Consider the following 22,242-nt stretch of genomic DNA (forward strand, 5'->3'; position numbering starts at 1 on the left):
GTGGCCAGGGTGGGGGGATGTTACCAAATTTACAACAGAATATCACAAACACAAGACAGCTGATTTCCAACGGACGCGATTATTCTAGATGTATAAAAACAATACTGTTTCATGCCCATCCCAGCTTGGAATCGCAAACTTCAACTGAATCCAGAAATTGAGCCTTACGGGGATTTTAATCTTTTTAATTCTTTTGGATCTCAAGAGGGAAGGAAGCCTACTTTAGTTTGGATGGAGAAAAATCTTAAAAGAGGGAGATAAACAAACGCACGGACATACACAGCACACACGGTATGTGGGCAAGCTGGTACTTTCGGCAGGGGGGGGGGGATCCCGAAGGCTGCGCTGATTTGGGGGCCGCCTGCCCATCTGACTTTCTCATCTGGCGGTCGGGGATCCCGCCTCCGGTTCACCTCCAGGACCGGTGGTGTTGCGGTCGGTCCGCGGCAGCTCCCGGGAGATGCGCGCAGCCGAGGGGCAGGGGGCGTCGGAGCCCCCCTCTCCCACAGCCGCTTCCGGAAGTTTCTGTGGCCAGAGCCCCCAACCTCAGCTCAGCCCCCCACGAGGAGTCCGAAGTGGCGGGAAAGCCGAGACTGGAGAGGCCGCCCCGACGCGAGGGCGGCGGGAAAACCTGGCGGAGGATCCGGCGCGTCCGGCAGGGCCCGGCTCGGCGTTCGGGAAGCAGGGGCCATGGGTCGCAGGTAGAAATGCCCGCACCAAGCGGGGCCTCGCCACGGAGGGGCGGCCGGGGCCGGCGGGCGGGCGGGCGGGCGGGCGGGCGGGCGGGCGGTTTCCGTGCCCCTCCCGCGCCGCCGCTGGCCGGGCGATGGCGGCGACGGTTTCTCGGCTCCCCCGCCCCGGACGCCGATGGCGGTGCGTTCCGGCCCTCCCTCCCCCACAGCTTCGCCCCGCGGTCGCCAGAGCCGGTGAAGCCGGGAGGGCGGGGAGCGGCGGAGGGACGGCGAGAGGGCGGAGGTTGCGTGGTGCAGGCGGCGGCGGCGGCGGCGGCGGCGGGAGGAGGAGGAGGGCCGGCAGGCGGGCAGGGGAGGAGGAGGAGGAGCGGGCGCCGTGTCGCACGCAGCTCCAGGCGGGGCAGCCCGGGCGCTGAGGGACGCGGCCAGACCTCGGCGGGCCCCGCGAGCACTGCACGCCGTCGCCCGAGCGTCGGGGGGCGCCCGGAGATGCGGGTGAGTAAGCGGCTCGGGCCGCGGCGGCGGGAGGCAGCGCAGGCCCCGGCGGAGCCGCGGCGTCGCAGTGACTCGGGCCGCGGCGGCCGAGCCCGGGCTGCCGGCGAGGCCTGAGGCGCCGCGCCGCGCCGCGCCGCGGCCGGGCGGAATGGCGTCCGGGCCAGGGAAGTCGTGGGCGGAGGACGCCGAGGGCGGAGCGGGGCCGGCAGGCCTGGCCTGAGTCACCCGGCCGGCCGGGCTCGGCCTGGGCCAGGCCCCGGCTACGCACTGGGAAAAAGCCGGACTCGGTGCGGCCTGTGGCGCCGGCCTCCGCACCTCACGCGCCACCCGCCCCTCCCTTCCCCTCGGCCCTGCGGGTTCCGCTCGGCCGGGGCGCCGGAGAACCGGGGGGCTCGCATTGTTGCGACGGTGCGGGGCCTGATTATTGGGTAACAGTGGGGCCCGGGGCTCCGTTGTCTCCGTGAGCGTGGCCGGGCGGGCGCGCAGGGATGCGGGTGTGCTTTTCCAAACGCACGGAGCCCCGGCGCGTCCGCCAGCCCTCTCGAGTCGGGCTGGGCCCAGCGCGGCGGCCTTGGCGCGCCCCCGGGCCCGGCGGGAGCGCGCGCTCTGACCCCCAAAGGTAACCGGGCGCCGGGCCAGGCGGACCGAGTCGGGGGCCCGTGGCCCGTGGCCCGTGGCTCACGCTCCTGTATTCTTAAGTCCCGCGTGGCCCTGAAAGCCCCCTCTTCCTGTCACCTGTGCACTGTGAGACACACGAGCTAATTCAGAAAGCAAGGAACGCACGCTCACTCGTTCCTTGAGCCTGATCTCCGAAGTTAAGGGAGCCAGAAAGATTTCCCCTTACCGACGAGGTCACTGTCAGTGCTTGTAGAGTTAGTTCGCAGTCGTTGGGGGTCTGTGGTAAGGACACCTACTGAAACGCAGTCAAGTTGTTCAAGCGGTTTTAGTCGCTCTGTGTGTACTTACTCTTTGCTTGGAGGAGCGATAAAACAGCCTAAAGCTAAGTGTGGAGTAAATGATCACTGTTTTAGAAAGGCGCTTATTGGGGTGACAGAAGAAGAACTAACCTTTTAAGTTTCTAGGACCTAAACCTCACACACTGAAGAAGAGAGTGTAGTTTAAGAAAATAAGTATATGAGGGTTTTTTTTCTCTGTTTGAAAAGGTTTCAAGCTGTTATTTAATTTTTACTTAAAACCTGTATTTATTGCTTCCCATAGTAAGTTGAAAAAGTTACATCTCATTTTAAATTCTGAGTATGCAAACACAAAACTGGCTTGTTTTATCTTCTATTATGCCCATTTTTGGAGGTTTTGGAGGAGCACTTACAAAACCTGGGAGAAAAGGCTGAAGTACTTTCTAAAAATGTTAACCTCTTCCCTTTTCCCCTCATTGGTATCTTCTTTAAAAAACTATTTTGCCAAAAAGCCAACCAACTTTAGATGTGCTAGGATGCTTCATCAGTTTGTAAAATGTCTTTCCTGAGCCTGGTAGGTGTGGCCCAAATTCCTACATGCTGCATACATTTGAGCTGATTTGGCCAGGTGTCTTTAGACACTGTGGAGTGTTCTTGGGAACTCCTCCTCCTTGTTGCTCTATTTAATTTTGCCAGTGCAGGCTTATTTCCCATACATTTTGACTATGAGATCATTGAAGACAAGGGAGTAAGTCCTTTGTTTCCCTCAACATAGAACATGATCTTGGTGGTACCTTGAATAATTTTTTTGAACTAACTAAATTAATCCTAGGGTTTTACTACTCCCCCTAATTTTGGCTGCAGAAAACTTAGTCATGACTGCTGTTGAGCTGGGTAAGAGTGCAAACTTTATTATTACGTTGCCTCTTTAGAATGAAATTGCCATCTTTGTGTCTCCTCCTCCGCCTTCATAGCTAGTTACTATGTCCTAGGGAAAAATGTTGAGGGTTTCTTTAGTTGTGGAAATCCAAATAGTGTGAAGTAAATCTAGTTCAAGGGGTCAATATTTAGACTTTTTGTGTTATTAATTGAAACAAACTTGTTTTATCTCTTTGCCTTTGATGTAGAGCAGGTTAGTATTTAAGGCTGTTTCATACTTGGAAGATAGGCCAGCCCAGTTGTACCAGAAGTTTCTATGAGAAGACGAAGGGCATCATGCCCTCATTTCCGTATGGAAGCTGAAGTTAAAGTGAGCTTTAGTCAACGTTACTTGGTATTCTTCAGATTTAATTTGTTAGACCCCCCCCAAAAAAATCATTAGTTCCTTGCAGTTTGAGCCCTACGTAAGCCCCAATGCACAGTCTTTCTACCCTTACCAGTGAAATAATGTGAACTGTCTTTGAGGATTAGTGGTTTCGTTTTGAAATTATCTTTTAGATATCCCTAGAGAAAAAGCTGTTAGCCATCTATTTTAAGGGACAGCTCTAAATTCATTTTTTTTAATGTGTGTAAGCACGCATGCTTCATGTGCACAGCGCACGTGTGGAAGCCGGAAGACAGACTGCAGTAGTCTGCTCTCTATCTTTTGGGCCCCAGAGACCAAACTCAATTCCTAAGACTTGGCAGCAAGTACCTAAGGTGGTTTTTAATCCCGTAAACTATGTGAATTCCATGAGAATGTCTTAACTTTTAAACACAGGCAGTGGGCATTGGAGAACTACCTTGTAGAACATAACATACCATTTGTGTATGACCACCAGAGTTATAAAAAGTCCGAGTTTGATTGTATTTACTTTTTCCTTTGGGAAGCCTGGACAGAAGAAAGATATTCTGCTCTCCGTTTTCCCTTACGCTTCAGCTTGATTGCAGTTCTGTTCTGTTTTGGGTGATCTCCGTGTCTCTTTCTTTACTTCTTACCACTTGTCAGCTCGGGCATCTCCATCTCAGGAAAGCTGCCATGCTGTCTAGGAGCTTCCCCTGGTCCTCATGATGTCCTGTCTGTGGTATGATCAGTGCTTAACCTTCTAATGACACTTGGTGGTTTCTTCCACTAAACTGACCCTTACCCAGGGACAGGGTGGAACAAATCTGACCTTAGTACCTAGCACAATGCTCATGCCAATATTCATGTACATCCTTCCATTTCTGCAAAGCCCTGTGAAGTGTAAGTACTGACATTTAACCTTCCTTGTAGAAAAAAGGTTCCTGGACCTAGTAGTTTCTATCAAGGCTAAGAAGATGTAATGCCCCACCCAGGTGGGAGGTTAGAGCAAGATGGTAATCCCGGAGCTTACCATTAATTTTTACCAAGGGCTCACCCTGAAAGTCTGATGTATATGAAATAGAGGAAGATTAGTAGAGGCTAAAGTGAGAGCATCTTTAAGTGTTGATGTCTGACCTTTACAACAGAATGCATCATACCTTACTATGGTTGGCTCCCAGGAATGAGTTTATTCTTCCTGGTTCTTCGGAAAACACTGGAGAGTACTTAGGCACTGCTGTTGTAGGCAGGGGCGGTTGTGGGACTTCGGGGCTGTTGTAAGTTGGGTGTGATGTTCTGACTCACTGGCCTTGCAGAAATTCTTAAAACCAGTTAATAAGCTACATTTTTTTAAAGGCCTGTGTCCAAAAATACTTTAGAAAACAGGCTGTCAATAACTCTGTATAAAGTATATGCTGGTATAAGTAATTAAAGTTGTAAAATGGTGATTTTAGGTGAACTTGTATGCTTTTAAAATATTTTTTAGAAAAAAAATTAGTAACCAAAAAAATAACAATTTCAAGTCTCAGGTGGAGAAACTTAAATAATACCATAATACCATAGTACCAAAAATACAGACTTTAAAGAAGACAGTACAGTTACTTCAGAATTATAAAACTTCCTTATGATAAACAGAATAAACGGCAAATCACAAACAAAAATGTTTTTACAAGCAAATTTATTTTTTAGACTATCAAAGAGAGCTTGTAAACTAATGGAAAAGAAAGATTTCTTCACATGGAAAAAAAAAAAGACAAACTAGGGTAGAAAACCAAGAAGTCTTCAGCTTCACCAGAAGTGGGCATCTGAGCTGTTTTCAAATAAGCCACTTCTGTTGAGAAGGTGGAGAAGTATGCCTACTTGTTGATAGAAAGAGTATAAGTAAATATAATTTAAAATATATTTTCCTGTATGGATGTTTTCAGGCATATATATGTGTATGTACCATATGTGTGCCTGGTGCCCAGAGAGAGACCTGGTGACCACAGAGGCTAGAAGAGAGCACTGGATCTCTTAGAACTGGTTACAAGCCATTGTGTTGGTGCTGGAAACTGATCCGACAGCTCAGGAAATGCTCTTAACTGCTGAGCCATCTCTTCAGCCCCAACTAAATACAATTTTTCAAGAACAAGCTGTGTAACAGAAACTTTTGAAATGATGAAAAATTTGCTATAACTTGCCTAATTTTATGTTTTTTATTAATATAAAAGTGGTAATAGACTAATGACCTCCCATGTGACTTGATGTGCGCACACACACACACCCGGAAAGAGTTTCTCTGTAGCTTTTGACTGTCATGGAAGTTGCTCTGTAGACCGGGCTGGCCTGGAACTCATAGAGATCTGCCTGCCTCTGCCTCTCAAGTGCTAGAATTACAGGTGTGTGCCATCAACCGCCTGGCTTAATGCCTTCTTATTGTGCATTAATTTTCAGTTTGGGGTTATTGTGGATAACTATTTGAGCATGCTTAAGGTAAATCTTTGCATTTTTGTAATACTGTATTGAGTACTAAAGTACAAAAATAATAATAATTAATATGTAATATATAGTTTGTTGCGTGAGTATGTATTTTTGGAAGATAACTGCATGTTAATAGTGATTATCTTTAAGAAGTGGTTCATTATAGTTTTTTGTGCTTATTTTTATAGTGCAAATAGACAGCTAAAAATGTAATATAGTAGATTGGTTCTTCTTGGAATCTTTGGGGCCAAGGTGCTGGGAATGGAACCCAGGGGAGCCTCAAACTCTGTGCTAAGCAAGTCCTCCACCACTGAGTTTCATTCCCAGCACAGATAATTTTCAAAAGCATAAATCTTAAGAAAATAGTAATTGAAGAGCCACTGCCAAGGAAGATCATTTTGCTTATTCAGTGCAGAAATGAGTTGGTATTTGAGTTCCCTGCCCCTCCTTTCCATGCGTTAATGAGTAGGTTAATGAGTAGCCTGATTCTTTGGTTAGGTTTTCTGTCTTTTGTTCTCATTCATTCCCTTTTATCATCATCCTTCACATGCCCCAGATCCCTTCCATTAAACTGTCTTAATCTCATGAAGCTCACCGTGTTTGGTATCTTATTGTTTATTTAAAAGAGCCTTCATAGTGGATGTTTCCTTTTTTATTTCCCCTTTTAAAAAAAAGCGTGTCTACACAAGTATGCACATAGGCATGCGGTAGCCTATGTGGACGTCAGGACAAACTCATAGCACTCATTTCTTTTCTTCTACCTTGTGGTTCTTGTGATCAAGCTTAGGTCACCAGGCCTGGAGGCAGCTGCCTTTCTCTGCTGAGCCATCTGGACAGCTATCTGAGTTTTCCTTTTTCTTGGTGATAACTGAACATTCCATCCTGTTTTGCTTAGTTCATAACTCCTAATAATAGTAGATACATTTTTAAGTTGAATGTTGAAACTATAATACCTTCATGAATAGTAATAAACCTAACTAAAAGCTGGGGAAAATTACTTGACACAGTTTATGCTTTGGAAAACTGAAAGTTCTGTTTTTATCAGTTATCTAAAAAAAGATACTCTAAATTAGCAATAATTGTGGGGATTAAGAGAAGATAGGTACACAGAAATGTGCATAAAATGCGTAGATACTGTCACCAGGTATCAAGGGGGAAACTAAAATAGTTATTTGTACCTGATAGGCATCTTAAACTCACAATGTGCAGAAAAGATGAGAACTTAGATCTTCCTTCCTGGGAGTTGGAAAGAGGCTTGCTCTGGTCAGTCTAGAAGGAAAGGTTTGGAATCCTGCATGAGCTTGAGCTTGATAAGCCATGGAGCAGACAGACTCCTAAGTCCTAAATGGAATCTTAGGAATGGGTGCAGATGCCAGGCTTACCTTTGGGAAGTGTAAGAGTGGTTTGGGAGAGAGACCGAAGGGAGTACAGGATGACAGACTCCTCCCATCTTAAAGATTAATAAAAGTCTTTAAGTGCTTTACTTACAGGTTAATGTTACAGGAACACTGGTGTTCAGCGCTAAGTTTGTGCCAAAGACTTGCTGAATATGTTCTTTTTGACTTACTGGTTGCTGCTTCTCAGCTTTTTCCTTCTTGCAAATGCCTTACATGGAAGAAGTCCATCTTTGCTGTCCTGGTTGATACTAGACTTTGGCGCATATCACAGAAATGATGCTATTCATCAGCTAGTCTACTGAAATTCAACTTGAATGCTTTTTATGTGATAGGATGCTTTGGGTATAATTGACTTGGCTATTTGCACTATTTGAGAAGGGTTAGGAGGTATGGCTTTGTTGGAGTAGGTATGGCCTTGGAGGAAGTGTATTGCTACTGGGAGTAAGCTACGAGGTTTCAAAAGCCCGTACTAGAACCAGGTGCTCGCTCGCGCGCGCGCTCTCTCTCTCTCTCTCGCTCTCTCGCTCTCTCTCTCTCTCTCTCTCTCTCTCTCTCTCTCTCTCTCTCTCACTTGCTCGCTCTCTGTCTCTCTTGCTCTGTCTCTCTTGCTCTGTCTCTGTCTCTTGTCTGTCTGCCTGTGGATCAAGATGTAGCTCTTAGGTACTTCTCCCTCACCACTCCTGCCTTCTACCATGCTCCCTGACATAATGATAAATGGACTAAACCTCTGAAACTGTAAGCAAGCCCCCCAGTTAAAGGCTTTATTGTGTAAGAGTTGCCTTTGTCATGGTGACTCTTCACAGCAATAGAACAGTGACTAAGACAATATATGTCTGCCATGTATATGCCTGGTTTAGAGGAGGCCAGGAGAGCATGTCAGATTCCCTGGAACTGGAGTTAACAGCTGTTTGTGAGCCACCATGTGAGTGCTGGGGACTGGGCTTGAGTCCTGGAAGAGCAACAAATCCTCTTAACTGCTGAGCCATCTCTTCAGCCCTTTTTCTGTTTTTAATTTATGAGATCTCTTTGGCTATTCCAAAGTTGTAATTTATTTTGATCCTAATATTTATAATGAATAGACTCATTCTACCTGTTAACTGTTTTTCAGAATTAAAAAATTCTTCTGTGTGTGTGTGTCTGTCTGCATGCACAAGGGCATAGCACACACGTAAAGGTTAGAGGACAACTTCGAGGAGTTGGTTTTCTCTTTCCACCGTGTGGACTTGAAGATCTAACTCAGATCATCAGGCAAGTACCTTCCTCTGCTGAGACATCTCACCAGTACCTCATATATAAAATTATAGTGCTGTTAAAACTATGGGAGAAGCCGGGCGGTGGTGGTGCACACTTTTAATCCCAGCCCTCGGGAGGCAGAGGCAGGCAGATCTCTGTCAGTTCAAGACCAGACTGGTCTAGTTCCAAGACAGGCTCCAAAGCTACAGAGAAACCCTGTCTCGAAAAACAAAAACAACAACAACAAAAAAAAGCTATGGGAGAAAATCTGGATTTTGTAATTTCAGTGTTCCTTAACTTAAAAAGTGTATTTTCACCTGAAAACATGAATAATGGCTTTCAAAATAAGCTACTGGAAGATAAGCTTAGAAATCTTTCTTGAGCAATACCCCAATAAGTGAAGCAAGTTATGTGACAGTAAAATTATTACACCATGGTAGTTTTGTTATTAGGTGTATTGGGGTCTTGGATGTGTTAGGCAAATGGCTATTGAGCTGTAATTTATCTCTAGCCCTTTTGGATTTTTTTCCCTTCTGTTTTGACAAGATCTCTAGAAGTTGTCTGGGTTGGCCTTGAACTATCTGCAAGCTTAGGTTGGCCTTAGATTTGGGAACTTTTGCCTGGCTGCCTTAGTAGCTGGAATTATAGGTCTATGTTATTAGTTCCAATCATCAGCGTTTAAACAAGTGCAGCAGTGAGGACAGTGTGTGGCTCTGTACAACACCAGTTACAGCTGGTGTAAGGATAGACGATATGAACATCTCTGCATGGAGACAGCAGGGTTCTTTAGTGGTTTTTAGTACTGGGGATTGAATCTAGGGCCAGACTCAATTATTGCAGATAAGCTGCTAATGTGTCTCTTCTGCCCCTTAACACTTCTTGTAATGGCAGCCTCTGGAGAGCCTTAGGTGGGAGGGGCATTGGAGCCAGGAGGATAGGTCAATCTGGGTCCAGATGTGAAGGCAAAAGCTAGAAACCCTAGTAACCACTCTTATATTTTGAAAAAAAAGAGAAAGTTATGCAAGTTGTGAAGATGATTTTGTTATTGAGAAGAAAGCCACACATCTTGATTGGGAGCAGACAGTTCAAGAAAAATCTCCAGCATGTACAAAGTGCTGGAGGCTTATCTGTTTGAAAACCATCTTCTAAGGGGAAGTTAATATTGCAGGATGTGAGAGATCATTCCAAAAGCAAACAAAACCCAAAGCAAGTGGATGGCATTAGAGGAACCCCTAAGGTTGGTCTCTAGAATGCACATACATGTGCACACATGCTTGCACATGAATGCATACACCTACACATGGACGGGATGACTTTTTGTGAAGGCAGCATGACCATACGCCCAGAACAGGGGTGGCAACAGGAGGTGACATCGAGCTTACTCTTTACTCTTGGGTGCTTCCAGGATTTCTCTTCATGTCGAGGATCTCATGAGAATGGAGCATGCACTTAACCCCTCATTTCTTTGTTTGGGGTCAGTACAGTAGTAAACTGTCTTCAAATCAAACAGTGTAAAACTCTGGGACTGGTGTGAAGATCTAGAACTTCTGCTACACAGCAGGCCAGTGTAGGAAGATGGTGGATCAGGTTAGCCCTGGCAACCTAGTGACCTGCCTCCAAGTGAGAGGTAAGGATGCAGCCGTGCGATACAGTGCTTGCCTAGTGTTCATGACCCCCCCCCCCAAAATGAAAGAATTGAAATAAAAGAAGTGCATGTTTCTCTTCAGCTAATTTGTATAGTGGAGTAGGAGGAAGTATGCTTGAATGTTAGCTTAACTAAGGAGATCCCTGATGAGTTTTCAACTCAGGGCATCTGAGTTATTTTAGAATAGAAGAAAGGAGAGGGGTTGTTGTTCTGTCTTTTATTGAAAACCCTGATGAGCTGATGAATAGCTGCATGTTCTCATGATATACCACATTCAAACTCTTCTTATTGAGCAGGTAGTTTTTCAGGCCTTAGTACTCACTGACCACAGGACAAAGTGGTCACTGTGCACATGAAACAGTTGGAAATTGACTGAGTAGGCTATGGGAGCTGTGAGTTAAAGTAGATTTCATGGCCTCAGTCACGGCATACTACATCTTAGCCAAAGAGTTCTCATGCAAAGCCTCAGAGAAAGAGACAAGGGACCATTATCGTACACTTTTGCTGGGAACACTTCGGTGTGAGTTTGGGGACACTACTGCCCCCATATCAGAGGTATTGGGAAATTTACAGGCAGCATTTATTTACTTCATTTTGACTGGAAAACTAGTATTGTCTCCCTATAGACAACGAAAGAGGCTCAGCAGTGAAGAGATCTCTAGTGAGTTGTGGAGTGAGGATTTCAAGTACCAAAAATGCATACATGTTTGCCTCAAAATATCCTTGTAGTGTTTCTGTAGTACAGCAAGCATCTGAAATGCTTAAAATCAGGAACTTTTTGAGGACCAGCTCAATACTCCAAGTGGGAAATTCCACACCAAATTTTATGTGACTTGCCACTGTCAAAAAATGCTCAATGAGTTTACCTCCATTTCAGCCTCTGTTTAGTAAAGTATGTGTAGAATATAAATGAAGTTGATGTTTAGATTTGAATTGCATATCCAAGATATCTTATATGTGCCTATGACATTCCAAAGTCTAGAAGAGAAAAAAAACTCTTCTGGTTCTGAGCATTTGGATAAGGAATACTCCATCTGTAATACATACCTTGTTAGGTCCTATGAAGTTCATTTGTTTCCTTTGTTAGTCTTTAAAAAATAGTCCCAGTTGCTATTTACTAAATCGATTTCCTGATCTATACAGGAATAATGGATTATAACTCCTAGTTTGAACAATATGTATGCGATAGGTGGATGATGGGAAAAATACAATTCCATTTTTTCTTATTTTAAAGGAAAATGCTTAGCAAAAAAATACATAATATTACCAGTATATATTTTTGAAGAAATAAGATTCAACTAGATTATTAAGGGAAAGTATTGCCCTGAAAATGAAAATTGGAATTTAGTTCTTAGTAGTTAAAACTAGACTATTTGGGGGCTGATGAGATGTCTTAGCACAGGTAAAAGTGCCTGCAACCAAGCCTGACCACCTGAGGTTGAACGTGTGGGAGAAGAGAACCAACACCTGCAGACTGTCCTCTGACCTTCTCCCTCCCCCACCTCTGTCTCTCAAGCTTCCTTCCCCCACAAGTAAATAAATATAATTTTTTTAAAAACCCTATATTTTAAACTAGATTTTGACAGGTCAGTTCCATATGTGCTTCTATTTCCTGGCAAATTTTCAAGTTTTCTAAGTGCTCATGATATTCTCTTGGAGTCATAATAATTAAAGTAGAAAGGGTACAGAGGTTGGCTGAGCTAAACTTCAATATGAAGTAATTTTAGTACTTTTAATGCTTTATGGATATTTAGGCTTAATAGAGATAGTCTTCTAATAATTGTTCTGGTACCAGTTCTAAGAGAACAAAAATTATTTACTAATTGCCAGATGTTCATTCCTGTGAGAAAATTCTATACTTTGGTATCTGAGATTTCCTGTAGTTGAAAACACGTTTGAGAAAATTACTGTAAATATTTATATTCTACAATCAGAATAAGAACAAGAATGATCAAAAGGAGAAGGCTGCTGGATTCATTTTGTAAAAATTTGAGGATCTGGTTCCCGAGCTTAGCTAGCTTTCAGAGAGTGGTGGGAACAGGACGGAACTGTGAAGTTCAAAATACAAATGTTTGCTCTTGACCTCCCCCAGGATTGGGGGTTATGGTCTTCTTTCTTAACTTATACCATCAGTTTTATAGTTGTACAGCTTATTTAAATAACTGTCTCCCAAATTTTTAAATGGTTTATTTTTATGAGTACTTGTCCATGTGTGTGTATTTGTGTGTCGTGTGTGCTAGGTGGCAGTGGCCAGAAGAAAGTGATGAATCCCTTGGAACTGGAGTTAGAAGGTTTTGAGTCAGGATGTGGGAGCTGAGCATGGTCCTCTGCAGAGTGTCTGCAGAGTGTCAGCTGTGTCGTCACAGGAGTTAGAGTGCGTAGCTAACCAGTATTGCTAGGACATCTGCATTGTGCCAGATGCTGTGAGTGCTGAAGATTGAGCTGTCAACCAAGTACCAGCTCCAGCCATAGAACCATGGGCCTGTGGATCAGTGGTTTTGCTCTTGAAACCTCTAAGAGGGTGAGATTTTCTGTTTACAGATAATCATTATATATACACATGTCAAATTGATGTTTCTGTGGTCACCATAGAAACAAATCTCTGGCACATCTCTGAGGAATTATCTAGAGTAGGTTGGGATGGGCAGTACCATTCCTCCAGCTAGAATCCTGAACTCAATAAAAAGAAAAAAAGCTACCTGAGCATAGTCTTTCATCAGCTTCTGCTTCCTGACTGTGGATACAATGTGGTCAGCTGCCTTATACTCCTGCCACCGAACCTTCCCCTTCACGATGGACTGTACCCTTAAAGTGATACGAAATAAAGCCTTCCTCCCTTAAGTTCTGTTGTCAGGGTATTTTATTGCAGCAATAGAAAAAGTAAATATACATTTTCCATTTTTATAATAACAGTTACAAATGTAAAACCTACTTAGTAAAGCATTGATTACCCAAATAGCAATGACTATTAAGAAAATAAGTATAACATTTACTATTAAATGGTATCTTTTGTTTTCTGTCTTGTTGTCTGTGTTTCTCAAGTGCAATATACAAATCAACAATGAACTTCTAGTCTCCTTTTTAAGGAAAGTTTTGCAAATACTACATGAATAAGTTCTTTGACTTGACCTTGTTTTTAATGGATTGTAACTCTTTTCTAGTAAATGCATATGATTTAGAAGCTCATGGGTTTTAAGGAACGTCTTCTGCCACTCTGGGTTTTAGAAGGAAGAAAGCAGTCATTTGCTGGGAGGGTTCCTACTATGTCCCAGCTACATTTCTACCTAGAGTGTCTTAATCTTTACAACAGTTCTGAGAATCTGGCCTTTCACTTCCCTCCTTCACCTTGTCGAGGTGAAACTTTTTTATATTTATGACATACAGTAAGATAGCTGTTCTTTGCCTTTTTGGTAGCAGGGTTGGAGGGCAGGGCCTAGACCTGAGCTCTTACTGCTGAGATATTATACTTCTGGTCCCCTAAATGCTATTAGATGATGAGATCAAACTATAAATAATTTCAGTAACCTCACATATTTATCCTTTTGCAAGAACCTTCAGGATTTCTCCTTAGCATTTCTCTTTTTTTACTTTCCAGCATGTATACCATATACAATGTTATTAACTATAGGCACTATACTGTTCAGTAGCTCTCCAGAGCTTATGCATCTGATAAAACTAAACTGAATCCCCTGAACAATGCTCCCAATGCCCTGTATTTATTTTTTAAGGATTATTTTAACATGAATGAACACAGTTCAGACTGTCAGTATGGAACAGGGTCAGTCAGTTGGGTACTCCTGACTTCTAGGTGAATGCGCTAGTCACAAGTTAGTCACACTTAACGTTTTGCTTTGTTTATTTCTTCTAGGTAGCAATTGGTTTGTTCATTCAATGCTATCTGGTGGTGAGCTGAGTTGGGGGTTATAGTGTTGAGGTTGCCAAAAGGCCTTGTTTAAAGGAGTAGAAGGCAGACACAAACATGCTGCAGCAGACGGTGGTCTGCTTGGTATCTGGTTGTGAATCCATGGTCACATAAATTCAGTCTGAGACATGCGGAAAGGGTGGATTATGTTTTTGAGTAAGGTATGTGATTTAATTTTGGTAATTGAGGCATGATAGTTGTCATATCTGCCCAGACATTTGTAAGTTAGACTTGCATTCTAGCTTCAGAAGTCAACTCATTCTAGTGTAATAAGGAGTGGGGAAAAGCTCTCCCAGCTGAGGTGTCCTGGGGATCCAACTGTGACAGCAGGATCAGGAAAGGCAGTGCCTGTGTGTTAGCAACAGAGTCCTCCATCTCTTCTCACAATTGTTTTGAGTGCGCTGGTTTCCTTGCTTCCCCTCTAGTAGAGACCCCTGCCTGCCCCATGATGTTGGGGGTACAAAGCACTCTACCACCGGCTCTTCATCTGGAGCAACATTTTTTAAGGTTCCCAATCTCTACACACTGTGTTAAGTCAATGACTTTCAAAATGCATCTTTTCGTTGATAGGTGTTCAGCCTTTTTGCTGTTGCCCTTATTACATTAACTCTTCTCCTTTGGTCTGTATTTCGGGTTTTCTGTGTCCAGTGAGACAGAAGAGCCTATGTCTCAGTGGCTGTTATAAGTGCCAGTCCCCATCTCTCCTTTTTTATACTTTGAGGATATTATCCAGACTGATGCCTGTACTTGTATATTTCTGCTTATTTCTTGAGGTATGGTTTCCTTTGAGCTTGAGTTTTGTGTTTTATTCTTTTACACCTACATTTAACATTTATCAGGGGGCAGGCATGCACATCATAACACACTGGAGGTCAGAGGGCAGCTTTCAGGAATTGGCTCTCTCCCTTCATCATAAGAGCACAGGTGGCCAAATTTAGGTCATCATGCTTACACAAGGACCTTGACCCACTGAGCCATCTCACTGGCCAGGGCTTATAATTTTAAAAACTGTCCACTTGGGCATTTTCATTTTTGTGGTTTTTTTCAAAGTTAATATATGTAAAATTAAACCCTCTTATCTCCCTTCTCAAGTCATGCTCCTTCACATAACTTATTAGCCATATGCCGTTGTTTCAGACTTCTTTACTTTTGAGGTCTTATAGCATAAAAACTTTTAAATTAAGTGTTGAATTTAGTGCCTAAGTTTCACAGAAACCTGCTGATAGGTGTCTAGCTGATCATTTAGCGTGTCTAGTTGTGAAGTAACACACTTTTGAACTCCATGTTTGTTTACAATACGTTGTTAGGTGATTGCCTAAACAGGGAACCGTTGGCTGAGATCATACAGGCAGCTATGTTTTTACCGCTCTTACAGTATACATTTTTAATTTAATTTTAAAATTTATGTGTATAGGTGTTTTGCCTGCATGTATGTGTGTGCACCACAGTTGTACCTGGTGCTTGAGGAGGTTAGAAAGGGTGTTGGGTCCCCTGGGACTGAAGTTTTACATGGTTATGAGCTACCATATGGGTTCTGGGAATGAAACTCAGGTCCTATGAAAGAACAGTTAGTACTCTTAATTACTGAACTATCTCTCCAACCCAATTTTTGTGTTTTTGTTTTGTTTTGTTTTGCTTTTGGACCATGAGGATGTTCAAATTTAACAGACCTGTCCATCTGAGGCTTAACATTTACTTCCCATTTAAAAGCTAATGAGTGGATTTTTAACTACTGTAGTCTCAGGAGTGGTGGGTATAAATGGTACTGGCAGTAACTGTCACCGGACAATGAAAATCACTGCAATTTCTTTGCCTGCCTGCCTGCCTTCCTTTCTTCTTTTCTTCCTTCATTTCTTTCATTCTTTTTTGTTTTTTGTTTTCAAACAGGATTTCTCTCTAGTTGGCTGTCCTGGAACTCACTCTGTATACAAGGCTTCAAACTCACAGAGATCCGCCTGCCTCTGTGTCCTGAGTTCTGGGGTTAAAGGCGTGTGCCGCCACCACCACCACCTGACTTTTAATTCAGTTTCTTACTGAAGAAGAGCACTGGAAAATGCTCTGCTCTATTGCTAGCATTCATGATCAGGGGATTATCACATTTCAGACAAGCTAGTGAAAATAAAGATGTCTTTTTCTTTCATCATTCACAGTGTCCCTGGATTTATCCGTGTATGAGTGTGCGAGGGTACAAGTGTGTTCACATGGAAGTCAGAGGATTGCTTTCAGGGATCAGTTCTCTCTTTCCCGGAACTCCCATCAGGATCTGGCTTTCACATAATCACTTTACCACTGAACTCCTTCAGCAGCCTAATCAGCCTAATGCCCCCGAGTGCTACCCACATAGCCCATGGAGGTCTCTCACGTCACCTAGCTTCCCTCCAGTGCCCTTCCTCCTTTGAAGATAGCTATTTCTTATTTTTAATTTACCTTCCCCAAAACAAATATACTTAATGTCTGTTGATATTTGCTTTTACCCATACACAGATGGTCTCTCACTTTCTTTGATCAGCTAATGTCTGCTGAGAAATCCTGTGTAGTCGGTACCCAGAGGCCCTCCTCATTCCTTTGCATAATTGCACAGGCCACCAAGGTGGACATAATAAACTTAGGTCTTCTTGTCCTCTGTTGGTGGAGTTTTTTGACCAATTACTAGTATTTTGCAGTGACCAAACTTGAATTTACAACTTCTTGTGACTTTGGCCTATTTATTTGTGGGAAAGATTCCTAGAAGTGGATTTCAGGGTGAAAGGGTAAATGTTTCTATTTTTAAGGGGAAAAAAAGCCAACATGTATCAATGAACAGTTCTATGAGTTATAACTAGGTTGATTTTTTTAAAAAGATTTTTATTATTTCAAATTTTGTGTATATAGGGAGAGGTATGTGCATGTGTGTGCATATAGGTTACCATCAAATCCAGAAAAGACATTGTCAGATCGGGAGTTTAAGTTACAAGTAGTTGTGAGCTGCCTGACATTTGTGCTGGGAACTCTGGTCCTCTACAAGAGCCCCAAATACTCCTAACAGCGGAGCCCTCTTTCCAGCCCCTTGAATTTTAATAATGTTATTGTCTGTCCTGGAATGGAGGTTTGCAAGTACAAATCTGAGGCAGCTGTTGCCATCTTCCCTCTTTCCCTCTTTGTGGCACTCCTACACAGTCGGGTCATTGACTATTATAATTCTTACTTTGAATTGTCTTTCTCATCTGGCCTTTGTTTTCCATTGCTGTTGTGGGTATTGAGCCATTCACTATCTCAGTTCAAGTTCCTATTAGGACACTGCTTGTGTCCTCCTCAGGGTAAAGTTCACAAGTTGCCAGACTAACATTTATAAACTCAGGTTAGTAGAACTCTTTTCTGCTCATAGCTACAGACTAAAGTTGGCCTGTGTACACTTGGCACAAATGTGCCCTCCTTGCCTCTCAAGCTTTTTGTACACATTTTCCTCAATCTTGCCTGCTTTTTGGGGGGCTAGGGGGCGTTTGAGACACAGTTTCTCTGTAGCTTTGGAGCCTGTCCTGGAACTACCTCTTCTAGACCAGGCTGGCATCGAACTACAGAGATCTGCCTGCCTCTGCCTCCCAAGTGCTGGGATTAAAGATGTGCGCCACCACCGCTGGCTAACCTTGCCTGCTTTATCCCATTCACTGTTCTTCCCTGTTTGTACTCTGCTGTTGAGACATTGGTCACCCTTGCTGAAAGATAGTCATTGTTTGAAAGCCTTCTTCTTGATCATTGTGGCCATCATTATGGCCAGACAAGACTTGTTTCCATTCTGAACTTGTGTCTCCATTGTTATCTATGTTTTTATTAGTAGGATGATAAATTATATACATCACATGACCTGTGCTTTGAAATTGTATTTTTTTCTGTTTATGTATTTTCCTGTTTACATAGGGCAGGAATCAACACCTCTGCTGATAGGGTAAGCTTTAAATTGGAGTGTTCAGTAATCTCACTAATCTTAGTGTTAGTGTATGTGTGTGTGTGTGTAATATATATATATATAACTCAAGTCATCTTCTGACAATGTTTTCATACCTGTGAATGAACTAAATGAAACACATAAAAATTTAAAACTAACATGTTTAAGTGTGGTCGTTCTCTGTCCATCTTTGCCTGCCCCCTCCCCCCCCCCCGACCACATAGGATTTTTTTTCTCAAGTGTATGAGTTTTTTTTTCTATATGTATGCCTGGTACCCAAGGATGCTAGAAGAGGGCACTGAATCCCTTGGAACTAGAGTTAAGGATGGTTGTGAGAGCCATGTGGGTGCTGAGACCCAAACTCAGGTCCTATAGATGAGTAGCCAGTGCTCTTAACTGCTGAGCCATCTCTCTAGTCCCCTTTCCCTTTAAATGGCTTTGTTTAGGTGTCATATATCTTAAAATACACTTGTTTAAATATACAAATAATTTAACTCTAGAAAAGTTAAAGTTATGCATACATATCCAGTTCAGAATGTTTCTACAGCCTATAAGATTTCCTGTGTGTATTTGTAGTCATTCCCACCCTGCTCTTGGCAACCACTAATCTATTTCTGTCTAGGGATGCTTCTTCTGGACATTTCACACAACACAAAAATTACTTGTGTGATGTATGGTGTTTTGTACCTAGCACCCACTTGATTGATATATTTTTAGGGTTCATCTGTGTTGTATCAGTACTTTATTTTTTTAAAAAAAGTTTCCGTGTGGCTGTTTTGCTTGTATTTATGTGTGTGTACCACATATATTCCATTGTCCCTGGAGGCCAGAACAGGGCATTGGATCACTTGGAACTGGAATTACAGGTGCTTGTGGGTGCCAAGAACCAAACCTGAGTCCTCTTGCAAGAGCAGCAGGTGCTGTTAACCACTGAGCCATTTCTCCAGCCCGTAGTACTTAATGTTCTTACATTATTAGTAAAATTTAATAGTAGAGCTGCCTTGTATTTTGCTTATTATTTACTTGTTGATCAATGGTTGTTTGAGTTGTTAAACTTTTTAGACTTTTTGGCTTTACAAATAATGTGCCACAGACATTGATATAAACATTTTTGTGTATTTTTTTTTAAATTGGGGCTAGATAACTTACTGGAATTGATGAACCACATGCTAAATTTGCTTTAACTAAAGTTCTGTAGATATTTGCTGACTTGGAAAGAGATAAAAATAAGGCAATGGAAGTATTTATGATATCCCTGGGACTTGAGGAGTTGATTTTGGTTGTTGAAGAAGCAGACTTTATTCTCCTTTGGACACACACTTGTTTCTTCTCTCAGAGCCATTGACTTAAAACCTTGAGATGGCCTAAAGAAGTGCAGATAAGCTCACTAGTATCTGTAGTAAGCCCTTATTAGGATTCTAATTAAAAATTAGGTGTGCTGGGGATAATACGTAGCATTCTACCATTGAGCCACAGTGTCAGTCCTGATTTAATTTTCATGTGTTTCTTGTCAAATCGTAGTTTGAATAGAAGTTCCCTTAACTTTGTCTTTAAAAGAGATAATCTAAATTTTGAGTTTTGTGAGCCTTGAATTTCAGTACTGAAATTATGTAGCTTTGCATAAAATAGTAAATGTTATGTACAAAAAAGAATGCTGATTTTTGAATATACAGGTTGTATTTACAACATACCAGTTCCTTTTCTGGTGTGCTTACATGGATTTACACAAATGGTGAAAATTAGAAATAATTTATTAATGAAGATTCAAACAGAAGCTTTGTGTAGGTTTCGATGTATCAGTGAAAGTCAAGGTCATACAATTACTAGCTCTTTCTGACCTCAGTTGGCAGCAACAGGTAGAGTTGTCGTCACACCTACACCATGAAGCTTTTCAGCTGTCTTTTGCATGGTTCTTTTGGGAGCACCTGCTGTAATATTGAATTAAGAGGAACTCTTGGAAACAGACTCTTTGAGGAAGTGGAATAAGAGGCCCCACCTTCCTAAGGAAACAACTTGTGACGGGATAGAAAATAGATTGCAGAATTTCAAGTCTTAGGCTGAAATCCTTCCCACTCAGTAATACTGAGTTTGGATAAAATATGTAATGTCTCTGAGCCTGTTTCTTTGTTTTCAAGGTGGAGATAGTGCCATGCAGAGAATGTGGTTATTTAAGGATTAAGTTAGCTGAAACAGCTTCTGTCAGAGCAGGTATGGTGATGCACAGCTGCAGACCCTGCTGCTCAGGAGGCTCTTACACAGCAAGACACTGCTTCTGAAACAAAACAGAAAGTGCTGTTTGGGTCAGTCTAATGTAATGCCCTATAGTGAATATTAGTTCATTTCCTTCCTTCTGTGGTTGATAAGTGGACATGGGACAGTTCTACATGTTGGAATGGTATATCAAAAGCAGGCTATAGAAAAATCACTGGGATTAATTAATTTAACAAAGTGTGTATGTCTGTGCTAGAGAGATGTCCTGGAGCAGCAGTGTGGAAAACGACTAGAAGGGCAGGGTGGTGACAGAGAGAGCAGGGAAGACCTTCTAATGGCGCTGACCAGGTGGAGGCACTGTCCAGTCTCCTGGATATAAATGATGTCCAGTCTCCTGGATATAAATGTCCAGTCTCCTGGATATAAATGTCCAGTCTCCTGGATATAAATGTCCAGTCTCCTGGATATAAATGTCCAGTCTCCTGGATATAAATGTCCAGTCTCCTGGATATAAATGTCCAGTCTCCTGGATATAAATGTCCAGTCTCCTGGATATAAATGTCCAGTCGTCCTGGATATAAATGTCCAGTCTCCTGGATATAAATGTCCAGTCTCCTGGATATAAATGTCCAGTCTCCTGGATATAAATGTCCAGTCTCCTGGATATAAATGTCCAGTCTCCTGGATATAAATGTCCAGTCTCCAGTCTCCTGGATATGAAGAGGCTGACTGGACTTAATAAATAATGGCAAAGTTAAAATTAATAAAACTGATTTTTTTGTTTGGATAAGAGCAAGAGGAATCAAAGCCATTTCTCTTACCAAGGTGGGAAATAAAGGATATTTGTTTGAAAGTGGAGAGATGAGTCATAAGGCTAGACTTGGCTTGTAAAAGAAACCCTTCCTTCTCAGGGTCCAGGGAGAAAATGAAGGGTGTGATGTGTAAGTACTTGAAGGAGAAACTGGTGCTCTCCCAGTTTTGAGCTAAGGAAAAGTCAGGTAGAAAAAGACCCATCAGAAAGAAGGAAGGAAAGGCTCTTAGGAAGTTTCAGATAGGACTTTTGCAGTGAAGTTGCCTGCCTTTTTGTTTGTCCTGAGACTGAGATACTACTAAGTATAATGGTGACCAACTATTTGGCAGAGAAGTTTCAAGGTAGGCCCCTTTTAGGCTGTGTCTGAGTTATTGCTGGTTGCTTTGAGCCAAGTAAACAGAGAACTGTTGTAGTGATATTTTGTTTATGTTTTAACCAAAAGCTTGCTTGAATATCAGAGTGCAGAGCTAAGCCACTAGAGACCAGGGAGTAGTCGCACACACCTTTAATCCCAGGACACTGGAGACAGAGGCAGAGGGATCTAGACTACACAAGATTGAATCTGTCTACAAGAGAAGCAGAGCTCACACAAAGGTGATCCCAGAACTTGGGATCACACGCCTTTAATCCCAGCACTAAGGAGGTGGAGACAGGAGAGATATGGCCGGGCGGAGAGAGGAATATAAGGGGAAGGAGATAGAAGGAGCTCAGTGCAGTCTTAAGGTTTGGAGAGCATAGCATTCTAAAGTCACACAGAGGACAGGATCGCTCCTTTGTTTGTCTGAGCATTGGTAGAGGTAAGAACTCTCTAGTGGCTTGGCTGCTTTGTTATTCTGATCTTCAGCTTGATTCCCAATATCTGCTACTGGGTTTCTATTATTCGTGCTACAAGCTGTCAGGAAAAGTAGAGTGCAGATGTTTGGAAATTTTGTAGTTTTTTCAAAAAAGAAGTGGCAATAAATAGAGGCCAAAAGAAAATATGGTATTAAAAGTAAGCTAAGAACTTTGCATGGCGCAGTAGGAAAAATTCTTTGCAGGCATAAGAATTAGCTAGATACCTACCACCCATCACAGACTCAAGGGTGGGAAGGAGTGAATTTGGTTGGCTTTCCATTGAGAAGAATACTTACAGGGGAACCCTGCTTCCACAAGGACACCTTAGAATTTCCCCAGGACTCACCTCACCATTACTCCAAGGCCAATGTGACTTTTATCTTGAAGGCCCCAGTCTGCTGTGCTTGAGCTGACAGGCTTTGACTGCATGGTGTGGGCTTTTCAG

The 22,242-nt window shown here is 42.8% G+C and overlaps 1 protein-coding gene across 1 annotated transcript in view; it reads left to right on the forward strand.

The window, feature by feature from the left end:
- The first annotated feature begins 1,038 nt into the window (after positions 1–1,038).
- Positions 1,039–22,242, forward strand: part of Cul1 (cullin 1) — a 66,311-nt gene continuing 45,107 nt past the window's right edge. The window contains exon 1 of the mRNA XM_038318561.2: positions 1,039–1,187. The gene's annotated coding sequence lies outside the window, so the exon portion shown is untranslated. The remainder of the gene's footprint in view (positions 1,188–22,242) is intronic.

Source organism: Arvicola amphibius, chromosome 2 (genome assembly GCF_903992535.2).
Source record: "Arvicola amphibius chromosome 2, mArvAmp1.2, whole genome shotgun sequence".
Lineage (NCBI taxonomy): Eukaryota > Metazoa > Chordata > Mammalia > Rodentia > Cricetidae > Arvicola > Arvicola amphibius.